This window comes from Balaenoptera musculus, chromosome 3 (genome assembly GCF_009873245.2).
Source record: "Balaenoptera musculus isolate JJ_BM4_2016_0621 chromosome 3, mBalMus1.pri.v3, whole genome shotgun sequence".
Lineage (NCBI taxonomy): Eukaryota > Metazoa > Chordata > Mammalia > Artiodactyla > Balaenopteridae > Balaenoptera > Balaenoptera musculus.
Genome location: NC_045787.1, coordinates 83073302 through 83098960, shown reverse-complemented (window position 1 = coordinate 83098960; position 25659 = coordinate 83073302).

Genomic DNA, 25659 nt, shown 5'->3' with positions numbered 1-25659 from the left:
TTAGAACACTGACAACACCAAATGCTAGTGGGGATATGGAGAAACAGAAACTATCATACATTGCTGGTGAAAATGCAAAATGGTAAAGCCACTTTGGAAGAGAGTTTGGCAGTTTCTTACAAAACTAATCATACACTTACCATATAATCCATCAGTCACACTCCTTAATATTTCACCAAAGAAGTTGGAAACTTATGTCCACACAAAATGTGTACACGGATGTTTATAGCAGCTTTATTCACAATTACCAAAACTTAGAAGCAGCTAAGACGTCCTTCATTAGGTGACTGAATAGATAAACTCCATACATCCAGACAATGGAAAATTATTCAGTGCTAAAAAGAAATGAGCTATCAAGCCATGGAAAGACATGGAGGAACCTCAAATGCATATTACTAAGTGAAAAAAAACAAATCTATATGATTCCAATTGTATGATATAGAAAAGGAGACAGTAAAAAGATCAATAGTTGCCGGGAGTTTGGATGGGAAGGGATGAATAGAAGGAGCACAGAGGATTTTTAGGGCAGTTAAAATACTCTGTATATAAACAAATAGATATTTTCAATAGGGTAATTTCTTTGATACATTACATTCTATTAGAGAATTTCCTGTTCAAAATGGCAGATTTTACATATATTTATGTTTACCTCCTTACAAAAATGATGATAACAAGATAACAAAGAGTTTTAAACCACAAGGAAAATCAAATGAGGCAACAAATGGGCAATATATGTCAACAAATGTTAGGATATGGAAAGGAAGTGAATGAGTTGTAACATATTTAAATGTGTGGAGAAAACTAAAATGTCAGCATATGCAGTGGGGCATAAAGCTAGCTATCCCATGAGTGAGATAAAGCTAGCTTTTGCTGAAGAATTCTGGATAGCCTCAGGAAAGCCTCTGCAAGTGGAGAATCTGGTGAGTGGTAGGCTAAAAGCAGAAGTACATATCAGAACAACCCTCCCCTCAGACAAACCTTCTCCTCAGGCCCAGGCACCCTACTCCAGACAACCAAGCAACTACTCCCTTTGGAAAAAGATGGAGAGCTTTAGTCTTTAAAGAAATTGACTACAGAGGATAAAAACACAGGGGAGGCAGGGTTGAGGAGAATAAAGTTAAATTCTATGCATTGAACAATGAGTTTCCAGCCCTCTCTCCCACGTAAACTCTCATTATGCTAGCAGTCAGATACTCTAGCAATAGAGTGAATTAATCTCTGGAGAAAAGGATCAGAGAAAAGGCCAACAAGACATTGAAGGGCCCCAGAATGAATCTTCTGAATCTCTGTTAGACCCACTCTGTATAAAAAAAACCTACTCCACACACACCATAAATTTCCCCATCAGTTTTTTAGTCCTCACTCCTAAACTTGAATGGTTGCCAAGAACCAAAAGAGACTTGAAAAAAGCCTTCAACATGAAAAAGAGGCAGCAGATTAAAGGAACTTGGTAAAATAGAGAAAAACATTATCTGAGATATAAAAGAAGTTATTTCATCTTCAAAACAAAAAAAGGGTGCAGTTTTTTTAATGGGGTATACAGAGTAGGAAGAGAACATGAAAATGTTAGAATAGCTGAAATATAAGTTTTAACAGAAAGTTTGGAAAGAGTCTACCTTGTAGAAAGAGAAATTTTTTAAAAAATCAAGAAAAGAGAGTGGGAAAATAGGAAGAAAAGATAAGAAAACTAGAAAATCAGAGCAAGAAGTCAAATATTTACTTAGCAAGTGTTCTAAGTTTAAAGAAAAATAGGAAATACTATTAAAGAAATAATATTTCCCACAACTGAAGGTTAGTTAACACATTGAAAGGGACTACTGAATACCAAGCACAATGAATTGAAAAAGACCCACACTAAGGCACATTACCAAAAAGTTCTAAAACACTGGGGATAAAAAGCTTCTACAGAAAAAATTAAAAGAATATACACAAAGGATCAGGATACAATATGATATAGCAATTTTCAGCAACAGGGAGAAATGCCATAAAAGTGTGAGGAAAACATTTCAGATTATAATTTTATAACCAACCAAACTATCAAGCAAGTCTGAAAGTAGAATAAAAATATTGTTAAACATGCAAGCGTTACATTCTTTGTGTGCTTTCCTAAAATGTCCACTAAAATGAGGCAGATAACCAAGAAGGAGGAAAGCCTAAAATTCAGGAAACAGGAAACCAACAGAGATAAAGGGAATATTCACAATAATGGTAAAGAGAAGACCCAGGACAAGTTGTGCATCAGGCCTGAAGAACAACTAATGAAATTTGGAACAAGTAATAAGGTATACAAGGGGGTTGAGGGTTACTGAATTGTCCAACCGGGTTGGAGTGGAGGTAGGGGCTACCATTAACTTCATAGTCTGTGTAAACGCACACCTGGAGGTATGTAGCACAAGTCACCTTGTGCATACAGTAAGCCTGGGAGGGCTCCAAGTAAGATGTCTCCTGGTTAAAAAAAGAAAGAAAAAGAACCTGATAAGATTATCTGGTATGTTTTACCATGTAGAAAAAGAGTACCCAGAGGTGTTTCACAGTTCCATGGAAGAGTCTGTAAGGAATTAGTGATACTTAGAGAGAAGGTTTTCAAAGTGAGGCAATTTTCAACTCTAGGAAAACTAAAAAAAATCTACATTAATAGAAAGGTGAGCTACTTGACGTATCGGTTAACAGTATTTATATAATCATTAATACAAAGACTGAATATTAGTTTAATCAAATATTATGATATAACCTTGTTGGGACAATATTAAAAGAAAAAGAACATACATGTACAAACCCATTTAATTTAGAAATATGGGGTGACTATTAGGAATAAAAAAGCTGAAAGAATTGAATGTAGTTTCTCTAAAAACAAGATCTGGCATGTGGTACAGGAGAAAGCTCATTCTAAACTTTATTCTATAAACCCATTTAACTTTTTTTAGCAAGTAGATATTATTATTATTACTTAGATTTTAAAAATACACTTGGAAAACATGAGTGTCAGACATTAAATGCCAACTGTTCCTGTTTTGATTGCAGATTGTGCGAGTATTATTTTAATCTGTTTATATTGCTTTCATGATGTGATCTGTGACATGGTACAAATTTGATCTAGTAGAGATTCATGATGAGGAAGCTATTTTTCTCAAATTCTAAATGTCTCTTTTATTTTGTCTTTGTCAGTTTCTTTTAGAAAAAAATCAAAAATAAGTAGGGCTGATTACAGTTTATTAAGAACAGATGGATAATGTTCCCATTAGGAAGTGGATCAAATGGACATAATTTTTTTCTCCCTTTTTATGTCCATCATCTGGAATAGACACTATAACAGCCAAATATGTATATTCATAATACATAGATTGAAAAAGCAAATATTCCTAGACTACAGGTTCAAAATTGATAAGAAGGAATTTTATTTCCCTTCCAGGGACAATAGACAAATGACAAAGTAATCTTCATAGTTCTTAATGAGATCCCAAGGTAATCATGGTGTCAAAAGTGAAATAGTTGAATATATGAATTTACACTAAATGTTTTTCCTAGAACCTTCTAGTTGTTTTTAACAAAGAGTGTTGCATACAGAATACTGGACAACAGAGGAATAATGCATTTTTGCATTCTTGGGAACATTAAGATTTATTATCAAGAGTTCAGCACTGATTAATGATATCACAGTGAATACCAAAAGGAAGCAAGGAGAGATTTGTCACTAATTATAAAGTGTAGTCACATTTGTTTTAGTTTCTTGCTCAGCGTCCAAGGAACCAAAGTCATTACTTTATGAATGAAATATTGTATGCCATATATTAATAATAGGGCATCTGGAGCTCCCCAGTTCCCCTGGATTATCATCTATGCATACAATTTTGGAAGAGAATTGAGTGAATTGTTTAGGGCCTTGGATTACTTGAGAGCAATAGCATTGCCCAGGGCAAGACACTGGCCCTTCCAGGCCACAAGGTAATTGTGTAACTGGCAAATTCCCTCAGCTCTAACTTGAATTCCTCTCAATCCCAGAATTATTTTGCTCCCTGCCATCAGTGAGCCAAGGGATAATTTCATTATGAATATGTATTAATTTCTGTCTTCCATGTGACTCATTTTTTGGTGCATTAAATCATATACCTAAATTTCATCAATTAATTTTTCTACCAGAGTGTTTCACTCTCTAATTCAAGGACATTGAATCACTCACAGTTAACTGCAGGTTACAGACATTGCTAAACTTAACAAGGATGGTTACATGCCTTCATCCAACAGCTGGTGCTAACGTCAGTTTTCGTTTTAAGTGTCTGATATATGTAGCTTTGTTAGACAAGAACTTGAAATGAAATGCAATTTTGTGGGGTTAAAAGATATAACTGTGCTTCTAGCTCACATACCCTCAACTGGGTTTTTTATTAAGTTTTGAAAGTGTTCCTGTTTCACTTTATAGATGGTTGATCTACTACATTTTGTTTCTTTTTATACCTCTCACACACACACACACACACACACACACACACACACTCACACACAATTTGTGATGACAGCATTATACAGATTTCCAGGAAGCTACTTCAAAATGTGTATTTTCGGGCTTCCCTGGTGGTGCAGTGGTTGAGAATCGGCCTGCCAATGCAGGGGACACGGGTTCGAGCCCTGGTCTGGGAAGATCCCACATGCCATGGAGCAACTAGGCCCGTGAGCCACAACTACTGAGCCTGCGCGTCTGGAGCCTGTGCTCCGCAACAAGAGAGGCCGTGATAGTGAGAGGCCTGCACACCGCGATGAAGAGTGGCCCCCGCTCGCCGCAACTAGAGAAAGCCCTCGCACAGAAACGAAGACCCAACACAGCCAAAAATAATTAATTAATTAATTAATTATTTTAAAAATGTGTATTTTCTAGCCCCACGAAGGGTAAAATTTCAGAGCCCTGCATAAACTAATTTAGTAACTTTGTTTCTGTAAATATAATAGAAAGGCATATGGGTAAATTACCACTTTTTGTGCTAAAATCTTAAACCAAATCTCTCCCAATGAAATAGCTTTAGAGAAATAAACTTATTAGCCACATATAATCACACAAAAAACAAGATTTCGGAGTTTTAAACCACGTGCGGTATAATATAATTACATGGCATGTCCTTAGGAAATAATCAGCAAAGACATGAAATGATCACCCACTGACCAGAACTAGCAGAATTCTCTATAGGGTATCATGACATTGAGTATTGGTTGTTATAAATACTGGGACCTAGGTAATTTCCATGATCTCAGTAGTCCTACTGGGGACACCAATAAAAAAAAGCTGCTACTCTTTGCTAGTAAGGAGATCTCTGAGTTTGTGACAGTACTTGTGACAGAAATTGACATTCACCTTGAGTTCTTAATATTCTGCTGTCCCCATCCCCACCTAGTCCTAGAGAACTGCTCACCCTATGTCAAATCTGTTGCTGCCAACTTTTGTGCTCAGGCATAACTGGGATAGATGGATTGGATCATCTTCACCCCAGTCCATCTGAAAACATTTGACAGTAGGATGTGACCCAGTACTTGAATCTGTCTCTACTTTCTCCCTGCTACTTCCTTTACACATAGAGAAGTACACTGCCCTTTCTGTTTCAAGTAGATTATGGCTGCAGAGGAGGAAACACACGCACACGCACGCACACACACACACACACACACACACAGTTTTATCATTCTGCTAATCTCAGACAGTAGAGAGTACTATGTGCAAATATATAAGCAAGCCCTGCCATCTGCCCAGCCAACTTCCCATTCTGCAGAGTCCATCTCATTGGCTGTGGATTTAAGAGGTAGGTAGAATGGTAAGTGGGCACTTAACCCACTTGCTCTTGTTTATCACTAATGAGATGATGAAAGAGAGGCTCCACAAGAGAGTCATGGTTACCAAGTAGAATAGATGACAGCCCATATGGCAGAATGTGAAGGGCACCATAATTTGTGAGGGAACTAATACCTGCTGAAAGATAACTCACAGAATATCAGGGCAAGAGGGAACCTTAAATTTAATCCAGTCAAACCCACCATCTGATAGTTTAATTCCTTCTGGAATTCCCTGTCAGTAGTTGTTTACAATTTTCTTAAAAATCTCCCATAAATTTGTAGGGGCTGAAATTGAAATACAGCATGTTTAAGATTAATGAGAGGTATAGAAGTTGAGACGATAAATTCTATGGTAAAAGGAAAAAAGAGAAAAGGTAATTTAAGGTAGAAAGACCAAGGAGTTCACTAGCTTCTGAGGGAGGCCTTATTCTCTGAAGATTCTAGTTGTTAGTTCAATTTGATACAAATTCGATCTCTTTGTTACTTCATTCTACACACATTACCAAATACCTAGTATTTGCTTGGATTTGGGGATACAGAAACAATCAATACATGGTTTCTTTCCCCTTTAAGGAGCTTAGACTCTGGCTGAGACAAATGCTGCATAAAAAATCATCTTGCAGTGTGAGTGATAAGTGCTAAAACAAAGTACTTACTTTTACAGGACTAAAACTAAGGGAGTTCCCGGCGGGGATGATTACACAGAGGAGGTGAATATATGAGCTGGAATATCTGAAAAGAACTTTGCTAGTGGACAAAGCAGATGGATCAGGTGGGTGACAGCCTGATGGAATCCCAAACAGTGTGATCAGAGGCAAAAAGTCTACGACATGATTAGTAAATAGTCAGCAGTCAGATGTGGCTGTAGCTTCAGATGTATGGGGAAAAAGGTGGGGGAAGATGCTGGGAAGGTAGTAGAAGCTCCATTCAGAAGGAAGCTCCATTACACTAAGGAAATTCAACTTGATCAAGCAAAAAATCTGCTTCCTACTGTGGGGATCTGGGGATTCCAATGTTAAATAAGCAGTAAAACACAGTTACCTGGACCAAAGCATTTACAGTAGATAGGGTCTTATGTTAGTTACCTAGAACAGTGATTGGTCAGATAATTGAAAAAGTAGGAAATCAAGGAAAATGCACATAATATCTTAAATATTTCACTTTATGTGACAAATAAAACACAATAATTATCTAATACTTTTGATATAGGACAAGGTCTTTTCTTAAGAAAGTATGGATCTGATTGTAATTCCCCATCTTCCTTCTTTCACTAGCCATACATATAAATCATAATATATATTTTCTTAGTGTCTTTCAAGCAAGAATTTTTAAATGCTATCAAAAAACTCTACATTTAATAACTTTTACTCCAATTGTTTATATTTGGCTTGCTCCCACCTAATTTGACAGCAGACACAGTATTTTTAGCAATTCACCTTTATCAACCCTTTCCAGAGCATTCTAATTAGTTATCATGGAAACAACTTTTTTCACACTCACATTACATTAATTCATAGATTATCAAGTAGATTACATAATTATAATAATAATCAACACAATTGGTTTGGGAATACACTGTGGTAAGCATATAAGCCAACTGGTAGTAGAACTGTACAAACATACCAGGCAAGTAGAGCAGGTTAGCAGCCGGTTAGCCCTCCATGTTCAGCAGGTCCTGGGCAGAGGATGGCATGTTCTGTGAACAGAATGGTGAGTGTTAGCTATTTTTATGAATTGGTTAAGTGCACAAGGAAGAATACAGAATCTTCCTTGAAAATCATTTTCTTATCTCCCCTCCATATATTTAGATATTTCAAAGACTGGACCAGCCTTTTTAATCATGTATTCACATTATGTTCCTGTCAGGAGAAATAATAATTTCAAAGATGTTATACTCTAGGAATTTTTCAGACATACTAGAAATGCCTCATTAGATCCCTAAACATACAAGAAATGGCATCAGGGTTTAGGTCAGAGGACTTATTGCCCAAAGGAGTTCAAGGGAAAGTGACTGTCAGTTAAAAATTTTTTAAAAGTATTTATGTAGGATGCAAGGCAGGCAATCAGGTTTCTAGTGAGGCAGAGACACCTACATAAAGACTTTGCCTCACTCCTGTGCCAAGCTATCTTTGAAGTCAAATTTACACCCCAAAGGACCACAGACTCATAAGGAAGGCTTAAGTAATGAAACCTTACACTTGATAAAGGCCAAAAAGTTTGCATGTGTTCCAAATCCAACCCCAACCACAATGAAAACTCTTCACAATCTTAAAAAGAACATAGTGAAAGATTTCTGTGGCAGATATGACTTCATTATCCCCACAAATATTCTCATTAGGTAGGGCATAAAGAGTCCCAACTATGAAGAAGCTCTGTGACTTGTACGTTGGCGCACATCACTCTCAAAATAGTATGAAATAAGAAGAAGCCATATTTCAGATTCTTTAGGATCCATAATGTAACTCTTCAAGCTTTGTTTATTTCTGAGTTATTATGGAAAGTGTTTCAATAGAGTGTTATAAAATAATGAAGGTTTTTAAGCTCTTCTATGGGAAGACATAGTTCATTTAAAACTAACCTCGACAATTTTTAAAGAGTAATATAAGAGAAAGCAAATTATATACACATATATATTTAAATATATAATATATAAAAGAGGTATTTTCACACCCCCATGCAAAGAATGCAAGAAAATTTAGGACAGCTAGTTTGTTGTGTATAAAATATGATTTTATCAAAAATAGCATTTTAAATCATTTGAAGCTATCAGATAAATTAATAATAATTCTTCACAAAGAAGTGTAGCTGAATTACAAGGGGAAAAAATTAAATTTGTCTCACTATTCACTGTAGTTCTTTTAGTGATGGTTGTAAACTATACAATATATGGAGAACTCATAAATAACAGTGCATACACATTTTAAACTGAGGTATACAAGCCCTGGCATTTACAACAAATGTTCAGTGCCTGGTGCACACAGAGTGAGTGTTCCTGTTTCTCCATGAATATGATGCCCTGATGTAATATTACATATTTAACCTACCATAACACCTGAAACCAACAATAATCTATTAAAGATATAGAAATAGTATAACTGTGTATTTGGGTAAACATACTTCATTTGAAGGATCCTGTATTTGTATTTTCATCAGGCAATAGAGTAAATATGTAACTAACATATTTTCTTTACAGCATACATGATTCTTTTATTGAAAACCTTCAAATAGGAATGGATATGATTTTGATTAAGTTAGTAAGTCATAAAGTAATTATAAACTCACTAACGTGGATTTTTCCATATTCTAGAATTGGATAAGGGGCAATACATCATGGAAAATAAATTTCACATGCTGAGCCAAAAGGGTCACTGATTTTGGTTAAGCTTGCCATGATTTTAAGAATACTAATAAAACATCTACTTAGCTTCCATGAGTAGGAGTATTTTAATTTAAAAAAAAAACATATTCAAACTAGTTAACAGTTTTCAGATATGAGCTGAACCTAGGCTTAATGCCCTAATGCATAGGCTAGCTGTGAGATCCTTTTGAGCAGAGACTGTTTTTTCATTAAGGCAATGCTTAAGCCTAGCTCAGTTCTGACACACTTTAGATATTCAATAGCACAGACCAATATGTTGGTTATATCTCATCTAGAAGTTAATGAATATCACCTTTCCCCCTTCAAAGGCAGGAAATCTTTCAAAGCAAGAAGGAGTGAGTTAATATTTCTATTTATCACAGATGCTTGGAAATTTTAGCAAAAGCTTTGTGGTAGCTTCTAAGAGTATCTTTTCCCAGTCATAGAAATTTTAGATAATGAAAAGGAATTCTAACCATGGAACTATTTTAGCAAAGTGAGCAAATTAGTTGGAGGGAGCACAGGATCCCTGTCAGCGAATTAAGGAAAGGGTTTCAGTGGACTCAAGATAGCGAAGCTAAATAAATAGTGGCTTAGAGTACATAATTATGAAGAGACAATGGTTGTTAATTCTGAATCCAAAATTTTGGCAATGGTGAAAGGGAGGTGAGACCTTTGTACATTTGCAGTTATAGGGAAAAGTTTGGAGGTGGAAAGACTGAAGATGCTATAGATCAAGAGTGAGCAGGGTGTTCGAGGAGCAAAAGGATTGTCGTTAGCCCTAAAAAGAAGACAGGGCACATCTTCCTCAAACAGAAAAGGAAGCAAGGAAGAAAGATGAATATCAATAAAGGGTACTTGTGAGTAGTAAAGACAGTAGATGGGCCAAGTTGTGACTAAAGTGGTGACCTTTATCCTTTTCGTGAAACGGTGGGTAAGACTATCTGACAGGACTGAGGCTGGTGAGATGAGATTAAAGGATTGAAGCAATAGAAACTGATAAAAACTGTTACTAGGAAACTGATACATGAATAAAAAGTCTTGGTATTCACACTGAGTTAAAAAGTAAATTAGAGGTCACAGCAAGTCAAATCAATACATCTATTTGATAGCCTGTGAGCATAAAAAATGATAAATTGGCCAGGGGTTGATCCAGACACAGCAGATCTGGCTATAGGTTTAAGGTACAAGGTAAGCTAGGGTATTAGGACTATATAAAGGTGACTGATGAAAATTCTAACCTGAGTCAAGATTCAAGTGCAGGCAGAATGAATAGTGACTGAGGGAAATGAGAAGCTGGGCCATTAGAGGTCTACATAGGACAGAACCCAGTCAATGAGCGTGGGAGAGTATCTGAAATACAGACTGCAGCAATATTACAATGTAAAGGTATGGCCGCCTTTTCTTCTTAATAATCTCCCCAGAGTCTCATAAACTTTAAAAAATGAATGAAATAATACAGGAACTTGTACTGAAAGATAAACAATTGCTTACCACCATTTGGAGTCTCACTGTTTAGCTCTTAGTGCATTTGTTGGGAGACCTAACCTCACTAAAAAGAGAGACATGTCTGCTACTACCTTCCAAACAGCAGTGAGTAATTAACAGGTATCAAAATTAACTATACGTTGAAGGTAAGATTATTAAGTCACTTCTCTCCTTGTCTAATCTGCTTTCTGCACATAAATCAGGCAGCTTTGAAACAGCAGTAATTTTCTTAGAACTCTACAATGCTATATTAATAAGGTAAGTTTATATTAATTCAATAACATTTATTGAATGCCTACTGTGTGCTAAGACACGATACCAGGAAATTCAAAGATATCTAGTCCACAAAACTCCTTTCATACATGTATGTCCTGAAGATGCTTTAAGATTGGTGGAGGGAAAAAGAAAAAGGAGGAAGAGGATCAGCAAAGGAGCAGCTGTGACAAAGGGGTGAGTTAAGGGTTAGTAGTGAGGGACATAGTAGATATGAGAAAGGAAAGGGAGCTATAAGTCAAAAAACACATCAAAAACATAAACCCAGTTGTAGAAAGAGAGAGAGAATACAGAATAGAATATTCAAGCCACAGTTACAACATGAATTAAGAGAAACATAAAGTGAGCACAAAAGAACAGTGTCAGCTTCAATGATAAAGAGGTTACAGGTAAACAGGATAATAAGTTAACTACACTGGTTTAAGAGGACATGATTGTTAATATCCAATCTGAAGAACGTAATTGTACTCTGAGTATAGTTTATATTATGGTTATTGAATATGTAATCAGTATTCATGGTGCTAGGGAGTTTGTGGTAAGAGAGGTAACGAGCTGGAGGAAAATAATATTGCATTTTATATACATATGACAGATAAGTAAAGAATTAATTAGTGGAATGTGCATATTCCCACAAGTCATTTCTGTATTAGGATGTTTTTGCTTGCAATGAAAAGAAAGCCAACTCAATTCACTAAAGCAAAGAAAAAAAGTGGGGGAGGCATTAATTTGCAATTTTCTATGACTGAAAATTTCAGAGTAAATGTTAGCTTCAGGCGTGGTTGGACCCAGGGGCTCAAATGATATGATCAATAGTTCATCATTTGCCTCTCTTGGCTCAGCTTCGCTTTGAGCCAGCTATAATTTAAGCATGACCTCTCTATACTGTGAGTACTGACACTTCCAGCCTTGCATTATCCTAACAGAAAGCAATCCCACAAAAACAAACAAATAAATGAAAAGAGCTTCTTCATTCTAGTTCATGACAAAGTTCTTCCTGGAATTGAATCTTGTACACCTACTTTCTTCATGTACCAGTCTCTGAACTGAAACTAGGCATAAAAAAATCCATATGAGCCACTCCCGACTCCCTAGGTTAGATTCGAATCAGCTCAACTAAACTGCATGAACTAAAAGAAGGGAAGGTGGTTCCCAAAAGAAAAAATGAGTCACTGTTTTCAGAGTCACATTTTAAATTAGTATTTCACAAGATAGGTTGCAGAAGTACAGCAGAATCTGGAGGATCAGAGGAAGAATTATATTATTATAAATAGGGAACATGGACAAAAAGGGGAAGCATGGATTGAATGAAACTGAGGACTACAACTCTAAATATATTATTGTCTATGATAAGGATATAATCCATATTATTTCTAAATCCAAATCTGCAATGTGTATGTTCTAAATCCAACATATATATGTTGCTTTCAGATCTAACTTTACCAAAAATAATAGGAACCTTTTGATGCACCATCAACATACTTCCTCCTAAAAATTCCTCCAAAAAAAAAAAAAAAAAGAAACTGTCCCCCTAATTATTCCCTATTCTATCTAGCTTTTATTAGCGCTGCACATGATAAACACGCCCAGTACAAATAAATCATCTGTCGTAAAATAAGCAGCATGAGACAGTGGGATCTGTGTACCAGTGTGTGTGTAAATATTTTTTTTTATGACTTCAACAACTCCCAAACTTCAAGTACGTGTTTTCAAACTCTGGATACTATTTGGGATATCATTAAGTATGTCTAAATTTCTCTCAAAAATAATATCTCAAGTCCATTTACCACAAAATAAATTCCAGGTTTAAGACATTTAGAACCAAACTAAATTTAGATTTTAATAAATCTTTATTGCATTGTTTTACACAAAAGACTCTATAGCACACAAGAATCACTGTTTATGCATTAATTTACTTAAGATATAACTATATAATGTCATATGTTATTTAGAAAATGTATTAAATCATGCCTTTATGACTTTGGCCTATTTATGAACATAAATCACCACAATTCAACCTGAGAACATTAAAAAAACAATAGTCTCTACAACAACATAGCATATAAAGTGAAAGTACATTGCAAAGCAGTGACGAAAAGGTGTAAAATATGAAAGAAAGGTTGTAAATTAATCCTACAACATGTTAAAAAAAATGGAACATGCAATTACCTTGAATAGCTGACTTTAAGTTTTCTATATTCCATTCTGGAGCACTAACTCATTTTTAAAAATCATCATTTAAATTATGGTCATGAAAAAGATGCATAGTAAACTTTTTAAAAATGTTTGAGGAAGTGTGACTACTTAGGAATTTAACACAGTTCTTTAACACAGTTCTTTTGTGTGTTCTAATTCAGCTACTATTTTGATATTTATTTGAATATTTGACTGGGGACTTTTTTCAATTCTGGTTTAACTTCATCAATGAAACCATCAGAAATAGAACTAAATTAACTTTTAATAATGGCTGTTATAAATTCATGTATGTATTTAAGGTTTAGGTTTGGGATTCTTATTTCTCTTTACAGTCCTCTGTCAGGTAATCTCCAGCCACATTTCTTCCAAGCCAGGCTTCTTCCAATCATATACACATTGTTAATTTTTGGTCATTAATATATTTGCAAGTAGCCACTTCCCATTGACTTAATTTTAGCTTTTGTTGGCTATCTTTCTAATTTTTTATGATCTGTTCAATTTAACACATTTGTCATCCGAGTTAACAGTCGTGTACTTCTTGATTCACTAGCACCAAGTTTCATCTAATAAATCACTGATTATTTTTTTAAACTGATAAGAATCAATTATGTCAAAGAAGATCAGCCCTACTTTTGAGGTTGAGATAGCATGACTTGTTTATGTGGTTTTTCTCGTCATAAGCAGACCCACCCACACTATGGAGACTGACACTTGATAAGGCACATTGACTAATTTTTTCTTTAATTACCTAAGACAGTACTCACTCATAGGAGAAAAAAATGGTGTCATTGTCTGTACCCAGAGGTAGGGTACTTTGTTCAAGTACCTTTGATTTTTACTCTAATTCATCTATGCTTACAAGATTGTTTTTCCTTTTACAAACAAACTTTGCCTTGGACAGTTTTGAAAGATTTCACTATCCTCAAATAAATCCTCAATATCAGCCCCTAATGGCTTTGTAGTAATATCTACCCTGTCTCAGGCTTCCCAAATGTCATTCATCAGACCCCTCTGATTTGACTAAAGCCTGTAATGAATGCACATTTCCCATTTCCTCCTTATCCTCAAGAAGTTTGTCGCTGGGCCTTGTTTAGTTGTCTCTCACATACACTTGCATTTATATAAAAGAGAATAAGTTTTCTTCTAGAAAACTGACACTTATCCCTCTAATCAAGCTACAGTTCTCTCTATCTTCTTAACCAAAAATGCTGAACACAATTTAACATTTTCTTGATGACTCAGAGTCATCAAATGCAAGTTATTCAGTAGAGCATAACATATCTGTAGGAGTGCATATTCTGCTTCTCCCTCATTTAACTGTGTGACCTTATGCAAATGACTTAACTTCTCTGTGCCTCTGTTACATCATTTATAAAATGGGGGCAACAGTAATACATATTCCATAGGTTTATCATAAAGATCAGGTATGAAAGTTCACATAAAGCAAATCCTGACTCATAGAAACTACTCAGGAAATTAAAGCCATTACAATGACTACCATTTTCATCATTGCCATTATTATTTTATCATCACCATGATTATTTTATCATCATCACCATTTTTATTGTTATCAGCACCATCATTATTCTGAATTGTGCAGTGCTACCCTCAGGGATCACAGAGGTTTATCAGCCTGTATCCTCCCTCACCTGCAGACTGTCAGTGTCCTTTCAGCTGACCTGCATGTAGCTATCTGCCCTTCCCCTTCTTTTAAAATATTTTTGAAATAGTAGAAGTGGAAATCAGAAAAGAACCTATTGGATTTTTAATAATCCAATAATAGAAACTTAAACAATTGCTATAAAAGAATCTAAGAACCTTTCCCACAAATACCATTCATGAGCTTTAGTACATATAGAACATGTATGTTGGCAATGCACAAGCCTTATTTTTTCACCTCTTGGCTCTCAATTGTGATCCACATAGAGGAGGTGCAAAGATCATTTACCTCCTTGATAAATGAGGGAATAATTGCTTGTCTGCTTTGGTCCCCACTATGCTCCAAATATTGTACATCAAACCTTCTCTGTAGTTCTAACTGAATTCCATCCATGCATAAAAAGTCATTACTAAATAGAAAAACTTCGAAAAAAAGTGAAATCTAGCTCTTCCCATACTGGGATTGTCTTAAGCAGAACTGTTGCTCTAGTTAACTCATATTAATCCATTTGTATCAATAAAGAAGTATTTTGTTCCCTTGAACCAGGTAGATGTAGGATAAAGCCATGGAGAACCAAACTTAGAGAGTGATTATTTTTCTGTGTAGATATACTGACTCAGAAGTCTAAAATGCTGAAAGTAATTCTTGAAAAACATCAGTATCAGGAGTTTTCAGGCTATTTTAACATCAATTCCTGAAAGTTTTTTCCTTTTATGTCTTTGAACAGTCTCTAATCTCTCAAGTATCACTAATTCCCACATACACATTGCACACAAAAACTAGCTATTTAATAAGAGCAGCCATAACAGAGAAACATCTTGCAAACAAAACAGAAAATGTTTTGTTTTAACCACTCACAAGTTTCCCTCCAAAGTAACCAAACAGACAATAACTTTAGGCAGCATTTTATAATGTTTTACATGCATTTAGTGATAACAAGAATGCCTTTTTTGAACAATTTAATACTTTAAAGGTGTGTGTACATTTCTTTTTTTTTCCTTTTAAATACTCAGTGCAATTCTACTTAGTGTACATCATAATTTATAACATTGGCAGCTGTTCTAATGCCTGCAAAATCTTTTTAAAGCCACAAATTAAGAAGAAAAAAATATTTATTCAAATGGATGAAACATCTTTCAATGAAATATAGGGATTAAATTCTTGTTGACATTCATTAAATAAAATCTCATTTCAAAAATAATGTTATTACTGATTTGTGTATACTATGGGTGTTATTTATGCCAGGATGTTTAAGATCTAAACTATTTTTTTCCTCTTGAGTTGTTGGCAATTGTCACTTCAGCATACTTGTTTCTCTATGCTAGAAGAATTATGCTAGATTTCTTAGCATTGTCAGAGCTGTCTTGAAACCAACTCACCTTGCCTTTTAATGATACTCCAAACAATACAGTAGATCAAAACATGTAAAACAAATGTATCCAGGGAGCTTCCCTGGTGGCGCAGTGGTTGAGAATCTGCCTGCCAATGCAGGGGACACGGGTTCGAGCCCTGGTCTGGAAAGATTCCACATGCCGCGGAGCAACTAGGCCTGTGAGCCACAACTATTGAGCCTGCACGTCTGGAGCCTGTGCTCCGCGACAAGAGAGGCTGCGACAGTGAGAGGCCCGCGCACCGCGATGAAGAGTGGCCCCCGCTCGCCACAACTAGAGAAAGCCCTCGCACAGAAACGAAGACCCAGCACAGCCAAAAATAAAAATTAATTAATTAATTAAAAAAATATATATATATCCAGAGTAAAGTTTGAGGTTAGGTGAATATCGCATAACCAGAGTTATATAAAGGGCAGCTGCATTTGTAAATGTTGTGAGTTTTTTTTCCCTTATTGTCCAGTGTGAGAGGGAATGTTTACATTAATATTCTGGGAACAATATATCAAATACAGGAAAAATTGAGAGAAAATACCCAAATTTATACCATAATATTTTGGGAGCATGGATGAATGGAAACGTGTATGTGTAGTAGGTGAAAGAGAACTAAATCCTTACCTTTACTAATGAAAATTCATTAAATAATGTCTTAACATGAAGTATAATATACAGATGTTCTTTAAAGATATGGAGGCAGATACTAAAGGAATCAGCTTGAGTCATTTCAAACTGAACGAGAACTTTGTGAGAATGTGAATTAATGGTCAGTGTTGGTCTGACAGGGAAAAAATCTAGTTAGATGATCTAAGTTTTTTCCTGTACCTATTAATAAACAAACAAACAAAAGCCACTTTACAATAGGTTAGCAATCCAAATCATCAATATAAATAAGTGTTTTGCAGGCAAACTTGACTTTTCCACTGGGTTCATAACACTCACCATTAGAAGTTCTTTGCAAGTGAAATGTAGCACTTCTTGCTTAACTTGGCTAAATAAAAGACATTTTTTTGTCAAATTCAAAGTAGCAATTCATACCACTCAGTAATTTTGTTGCATTTCACACCACAGGCATAATTTCACAAAGGGTTAAGCTCTCATTTGCCACTTAGATACTGGACAGGTGAGCCAGTAGTCATAGATGGGTCAAAAATGTATGATCATATGTGAGTCACATGAGAAATAATCTATGCATCATGTGATATTCACCCTGGGCACACTAAGGACAGCATTAATGTAGGTACAAGACCAGTAAGTACTGACTGAACATTCCTTTTCTTCTTTCCTTCATTTCAAATGCTTCACCAATATCCTCAGAGTATATTTTCTTCCAGGGTTCACCAATATTATTTCTCATCTTCCATAAGGCCTACTCTCCACCTCCCACTAGCTTTCTGTTCCCATTTAAGTGTTATCTTCCACTACCTCCAACACTTCACGATCATTCATAACCTAGAATCACATCTTTCATGAGACTTCCTCTACACATCTATAACCAGTCTATTTTTACTTCTCTGAAACCCTTTAGACTTTTTCACTTTTTCAGTCCCTTTTCTAAAAACCAAGCCACCTCCTTTGAGCTCCACAGCCTGCTAGAGGTTAGGGTCTACAGACCATTGAGGCTTTAGGGCATGGGAGGGCTAAGTGAGAGCCTTGTAAATGGAGAAAGCCCATTCAGAATCTAGATGAAGTCTTTAAGAAACTAGGAGGAAAGAGGGGAAGGTGAGAGAAAGAAGGTCTAAGTCATAACTGTGATAATAGAGAGAGAAAAGTTGGAATATTTACCGATGTTCTCTACATTGATTTCAGAATGGACTTTTATATCCATCTAAAAATGGCTATATTTTCCTCACATTTTTTACTTTTATTAAGAATGTTAAGTGTGTGACCTACATATTCATTGGTAGTCATGTGATTTCTATTTGTGAGGAAAGTTTCTGACCTTGAAAGAATTAGAATTTTATAGTCTGAGTTTATTTTGTCCTCTAGCAGGAAAAGGAACACATTACCACAACAGACCTCTTGAGTCTCATTTTCAAACTAATGCATTCAATTTCTAACAAAGAGCAAAGGATAAACAATTAAACATTACATGTAACAGAACTCTTATCCACCTGCCAACAATTAAACCCAGTAATTAAAAATTGTAGGAGAATACACATAAGCATATCCTCAGCAGCAGTCACACCACAGTCAAAGAGGGGAAAAAAATCTTTCCTAATATGTTCCTTTCCTATATCCGAGGCTGCTTTTCTTGACATTAAACAGACAGCAGACTCTGTCAACTGTGTTTCACTTTTTTTAAAAAGAGGGAAACCCCATTCTGTATCCCCTGGGAGGACTATTATATACAGATGAATGTATTTTGTTATTTAGTTTAATAAATGCAGTGTTCAGAACAGATGTTAAAGCTTGAAATTGTCCAGAAAAAGGAACAGCTCAGGTGGCAATAATGCAGCCTTCCTGCCTGCTGTGCTTTCTTCTTTGTCTTTGGAACAGCTACTTTCACAGGTGAAAAAGTATTACAGTATTTATAACCACTCAAGTCCTTACCACTGGACTGAAGCTGACAAACAGGGTGCTAATTAGTACCAGGAGTGGAGGTGGTGATGGTGGTTTTATGACACAGTCATCTGACCAGTAAATTGGACAAAGAGAAACAGCACATTTACAGAAGCACTGCAAATCCAGCCATGCAACGCGTGAGGGGTGACTGTGAGGACCTGTTTTAAAAAAAAAAAAAAAAAAGGATGGATTTTTCTCAAAACCAGCCTATTTGGCTTTTCCATGGCTATGCTCTTTTCCATGGCTATGTGAATTTTCTGATGCACTAGCTACTTATATCACGATAATCCAAAAGGATTTCTTTAGAGTACAACTGTGAATAATAGTATGCACGGGATGGAGAAAAGATATTATTTGGTCAGAGTGAATATTTGTCCTCTGAGTAGTATAGTTTATAAAAGAACAAATCTCAGTGCAAACAATAGTCAAGCTATTGTTCTGCAAACTAAGGAGCAGTAAGACAGTAAAATCTTATCAAATAATTATTTTTAGTATCATTAATAAAATTCATTATACAAGGCATTATTGTATAAATTTTATAATGCTTTATTTATTTTAACTAAAACAAAGCTACAATTTATAAATGTGGCCAGTACATCTACATTGTCTTCATTGATTTGGGGTCTATAGTGGCTGTGATAAAAAGAAAGTATGATATGATGGGGAAAATTAATTCATTATTAGGAAAGTTGCATTCAAGCTCCAGAGCATGTTAGTGTGCTTAAGAACAAGAACTTTCAACTCCAATGGACTTGAAGCCAATCTCATACACTTATTGTGACACTTGGTCTTCAATTAATTACTAAGGTACCTGCTCTGAGCCTCAGTTTCCCCGTTCATAATACCTACTTTAAGGGGTTGCTGTGAGATGAAATGAGATATTATATAAAGCAATCAGCAGAGCTCCTGAGGCATTACCATTTTTTATTAAATGACAGAAATTATTAAAACTATGAACTGCTGTAAGAAAGTCGCAATGCTTTCTCCACTGTTTAATCTTTCAAATGTAAAGTTTTAAGTTTATCCCTGGTTATTTGAAGATTAAATATATTAAACATGATAGAATATGCAAAATCACTTAAAAATTATAAAAAGCTACATATATTCTACTGCTAAAGTTTTCTGTTGAAAAACTAGTTTTTAAAGGCAAGCTTTCCAAAAATAATTTTTATTGTCACTCTCATTCACTTCACACACATTTAATTCTCCCAAGCCATCTTTCACAAAAGGTAAAATGTTCTTCCAGAGTAACACATATGCATTCTGGCACCCGAAAATGTAAGTGCAAATGACTCACTGTGTTGTGAGGAGCAGGATGGTGATGATTTTAAGGAATTTGTCCAGTTCATGAATATAAACCAATTAACATATCAAGTTCAATGCTTAAAACTACTTCTCTGAGAGGTGTTGTCATGTGCGGTAGCAAAGGGAACAGAGTAAGGGACTCATTTCTCAGTGGGTACGTCTCTTCATGCTCCAAAAAGTACTGATGGTCACAGCAGGTATTAAAAGAAAAAAAACCTGCTATAATAAAACATGTCATGCATTTCTATCAGGCCAAAAGAAGTAGAGTAACAGAGTAAAAACTGGGTAGATCTGGGGGTTTAATCATTCAATGGATATTAACATCCAAACACGTGCCAAACACTGTGCTGATGCTGGAGGTAAAGACAAATAGGGAGCTAACTAAACATAACCAGAGTCAGAGTTGTGAGCAGAACATAGCAACTATCCTCAAGGACTACAGCTGAAAGTAAGATTAATGTAACAGATTATTCATTCTGAGATTTTAAACCTTGAAATTACCAAATACCCTATGCAAGATTACAAAATCCAATAGATTCTAAACAGAAAGTTCAAATTATCACAAGAATGCAATCATTTACAACCTTATTTTGAATCATGAAGTCTATAAAATCGAACATGAGGAAAAAAACAATGAAATTGTTAATCAGTTTGTCAAAATTAGAATTGAAATGCAGCTCAGAATTGATTTACTAGATTTCCTGTAAGAGCAGAGCTTTTCCAAGGAATTACTCTAACCCAAGCTATGGAAACAGAGAGGTTCCCTGTTACGACTTCCTAATTTCCTTCAGCCTGGCTTTGAAGCTCTGTTCAAAATTCCTACCCATGACAGAGCTTGTTTACTGTATACTAGATACTACATTAATTCCTAGTCTATGCTTTAGGTAAAAAGAAAACTGCCAAGTGACTACTGCTATTTTTTCCCAACAAAACTTCAGCATATATGATTACTGTTAAACCTAAGAGTACATTAAAATGAACAATGGAGATTTTTAACTTTACATATCTCTGTTCCCTACCTCTAGGTTTTCTAACTTATTAAGTCTAGGATGGAACCTTGGCATCTGGATTTTTTAAAGCCCAATAGATAATTCTGATGCACATCCAGAATTAAGAATCTCTATAAAACAACCAAAGGAAAAAATTTTTTAAAGTTTTCTTCCCTCCCACTACTTTCCCTGGAAAAACAGCCTGTATGTAAAAAGTTGCACAGCCTACCTTGGACAGTAATACCCATTTATATACTAAAGAGATATGTAGTTTTAAGCACTGAACTGGGCTGACAGAGGTAAACTGAAGCCAAATTACCTGACAGAATCTTCTGTGGACTCTCACATCCATCATATCCTGCCTTCATAGATAGCTGGATGATTCATTACTTTCCATAAAACAGAATATTCCAATGTTATCATTAAATAGTAATGTTCATAATAAGAAAGAATAGCACACACACATATATGAATTCAGATAATTAAATTATTTACTTTTCCTGAGAGTCAATCCAAGAATCACAGTCTTTAAAAGTCCAAGAACTAAATACTTTGAATAATTCCTGAATTTATAAAAGAGAATCAATTCCATGTCTTGGTACATTCCACTTCTCAGCATAGAAACTTGCATATTGCTTTGCTTATCATATACAATGAAAACAGCTACGGAACTGTATCATGAAGGAAAGTACATGATTTTCTGAGCATATTATTGGCCATATAGAGTAAGTGCTGCCACAGTGATTGATAACACAATCATCTGAGATCCACTTAATGGAGAACAAGGCTGAAAAGAGAAAACAAAAGGCAAATTCTCAGTAAAACTGGAGTGAGCTGGGAAGTTTGACCTGTGACTCTACCACAATTAAGTGTTTTACTGTCATTAACCAACTGACCTTAAAGGGGAATAGCGAAGTCAATCAAGTCATTTGGCCTGACCCTACGGGAATATGGATAAATTCTTTGAAAATCAGGTGCTTGAAAGTCAGGTGTTTGATAAATGATTGGTTTAAAGCTTCATTCATAAAAAGGGGGCATTTTTTAAATACTGTAACACCCATAAGAAAGAGGTTGGTGGTCTCATATCATCTGTTAGTCAAATATTTTTAAAAAACCAATGTCAGTGTATCTTATACCAGTTCTGTTATGAGATAATTAGAAAAACAACAACAGGGGTGGGGCGAGGGATAAATTAGGAATTTGGGATTAACATGTATACACTACTGTATGTAAAATAGATAAACAACAAGGACCTACTGTATAGCACAGAGAACTATATTCAATATCTTGTAATAACCTATAATGTAAAAGAATCTGAAAAAGAATAGGTATACATACACATACACACATATATGTATAACTGAATCACTCCGCTTTATACCTGAAACTAACACAACATTGTAAATCAACTATACTTCAACTTAAAAAAAACAAATAAACTACATTGAACACTTACGTATCAAGCACTGTGCTAAACAATTTACATGAAATTACATCACTTAATCATCACAACCATATGACACGTGCACTATTATTAGCCCCATTTTACAGAAGGGGAAATTGAGACTTAGACTATCAATGTGTCCAAGGTCACAAAACCAAGTGGTGAGGTTGGGATTTGAACACAGGTGTGCAGAGCTGGAGTCTGTAAACTGCATTTTACCTAGTTGCTTTGGTAACTCAAGGATGATGAATGTACCACAGAGACTGACTTCTATATAGCAAGGGAAAAATGGAAAACATATCAAAAATAGCCACAAAGGCACAGAAAATTGTCATTTTTATAAATTAAAAATTAGCTTCCAAAGTACAGCGAAGTAAACATCAAAGCTATGATTGTTTGATACCCATAATTCTAGCACAAGGTGTAGGCAGATTCAATTCTTCCTAATAAGGACTTGGATGTGTTTCTTTATGAGGAGAATATTTTTTCACACATATGTGTAAAGAGCAAGTTAAAAGTCAAGTTGGACTAAATTATAACATTCATGAACATGGAATGCCCTTGTGGTGATTTTAAAATATGCCTACACATCAACACACCTCCCCTTAAAAGGTGGAGACTTATATTCAATATCCTGTAATAACCTATAATGGAAAATAATCTGAAATATAATATATATATAAAAAACCAAATCACTTTGCTGTACATCTGAAACTGACACAATATTATAAATCAACTATACTTCAATTAAAAAAAATGGTAGAGACTAATTGCTCTGCCCTTGAATATGAGCTGGACTTAGTGACTGACTTCTAACAAGCGAAATGAAATAACATATTAACAAAGAAATATGGCAGAAGTGACAGAGTATGACTTCCAAGTCTAGGATATAAAAGGTCTTTCTCTCTCCTTCTCCCTCTCCTGCTCCCTCTCCCTCTCCCCTTCCAATCATTGTCTCTGGAAGCCAACTACCATGTAAGGAGGAAACAACTCAGGCAGCTCTGTGGAAAGGTCCATATGGCAAAGAACTGAGGCCTCTTGCCAGGAGCCAGAACAACCTTGCCAGGCATGTGAGTAATCCACCTAGGACGCAAATTCATCACTCCCAGTCAAGTCTTCAGGTGACTGTAGACCAAGCCTACACCATAACTGCAGACCAAGCCTACACCATAACTGCAATTTGATGCAAAACCCTTAGCCAGAACCCCCTAGCTAAGTTGCTCCCAAATCTCTGACCAACAGAAACTGTGTAAGACTTTTACTGATTTTAGCTGCTTTGTTATGAAGTAACATATAACTAGTACAATAATATTGTCTACATAATCAGTGTAGTATAGTATTATAGCAGGAGGAAGTTATTGTCTCTCTCTGTACATCAGTGTTCCGCATTGCACCTCAGTTCCCTGAACTGTAAAATGAAGAAAATATATATACCTCCTGGTGTCGTTGTGACTATTCAATGAGATAGTTCATAAATACTTATTAGAGAACTTTCCAACAGAGTTAGCCATAAATAAAACTTAGTCATTATTACTATTGTTTTGGGTTTTTAAAAATTTTATCTGCACTTAATATGTTTTTTTTGAATTTCTGAATTTTATTTATTTTTTTATACAGCAGGTTCTTATTAGTTATCCATTTTATACATATTAGTGTATATATGTCAATCCCAATCTCCCAATTCATCACACCACCACCACCGACCCCCCGGCACCTTCCCCACTCAGTGTCCATACATTTGTTCTCTACATCTGTGTCTCTATTTCTGCAAACTGGTTCATCTGTACCATTATTATTATTGTTTTTTTGGTGTTTTTTTTTAATAACATCTTTATTGGAGTATAATTGCTTTACAATGGTGTGTTAGTTTCTGCTTTACAATGTGAATCAGCTATACATATACATATATCCCCATATCTCCTCCCTCTTGCGTCTTCCTCCCACCCTCCCTATCCCACCCCTCTAGGTGGTCACAAAGAACCGAGCTGATCTCCCTGTGCTATGTGGCTGCTTCCCACTAGCTATCTATTTTACGTTTGGTAGTGTATATATGTCCATGCCACTCTCTCACTTCATCCCAGCTTACCCTTCCCCCTCCCCCTGTCCTCAAGTCCATTCTCTACATCTGCCTCTTTATTCCTGTCTTGCCCCTAGGTTCTTCAGAACCATTTGTTTGTTTGTTTTTTATTTTAGATTCCATATATATGTGTTAGCATACAGTATTTGTTTTTCTCTTTCTGACTTACTTCACTCTGTATGACAGACTCTAGGTCCATCCACCTCACTACAAATAACTCAATTTCACTTCTTTTTATGGCTGAGTAATACTCCATTGTATATATGTGCCACATCCTCTTTATCCATTCATCTGTCGATGGACACTTAGGTTGCTTCCATATCCTGGCTATTGTAAACAGAGCTGCAATGAACATTGTGGTACATGACTCTTTTTGAATTATGGTTTTCTCAGGGTATACACCCAGTAGTGGGATTGCTGGGTCGTATGGTAGTTCTATTTTTAGTTTTTTAAGGAAACTCCATACTCTTCTCCATAGTGGCTGTATCAACTTACATTCCCACCAACAGTGCAAGAGGGTTCCCTTTTCTCCACACTCTCTCCAGCATTTACCGTTTGCAGATTTCTTGATGATGGCCATTCTGACTGGTGTGAGGTGATACCTCATTGCAGTTTTGATTTGCATTTCTCTAATGATTAGTGATGTTGAGCATTCTTTCATGTGTTTGTTGGCAATCTGTATATCTTCTTTGGAGAAATGTCTGTTTAGGTCTTCTGCCCATTTTTGGATTGGATTGTTTGTTTTCTTGATATTGAGCTGCATGAGCTGCTTGTAAATATTGGAGATTAATCTTTTGTCGGTTGCTTCATTTGCAAATATATTCTCCCATTCTGAGGGTTGTTTTTTCGTCTTGTTTATGGTTTCCTTTGCTGTGCAAAAGATTTTAAGTTTCATGAGGTCCCATTTGTTTATTTTTGTTTTTATTTCCATTTCTCTAGGAGGTGGGTCAAAAAGAATCTTGCTGTGATTTATGTCATAGAGTATTCTGCCTATTTTTTCCTCTAAGAGTTTTATAGTGTCTGGCCTTACATTTAGGTGTTTAATCCATTTTGAGTTTATTTTTGTGTATGGTGTTAGGGAGTGTTCTAATTTCATTCTTTTACATGT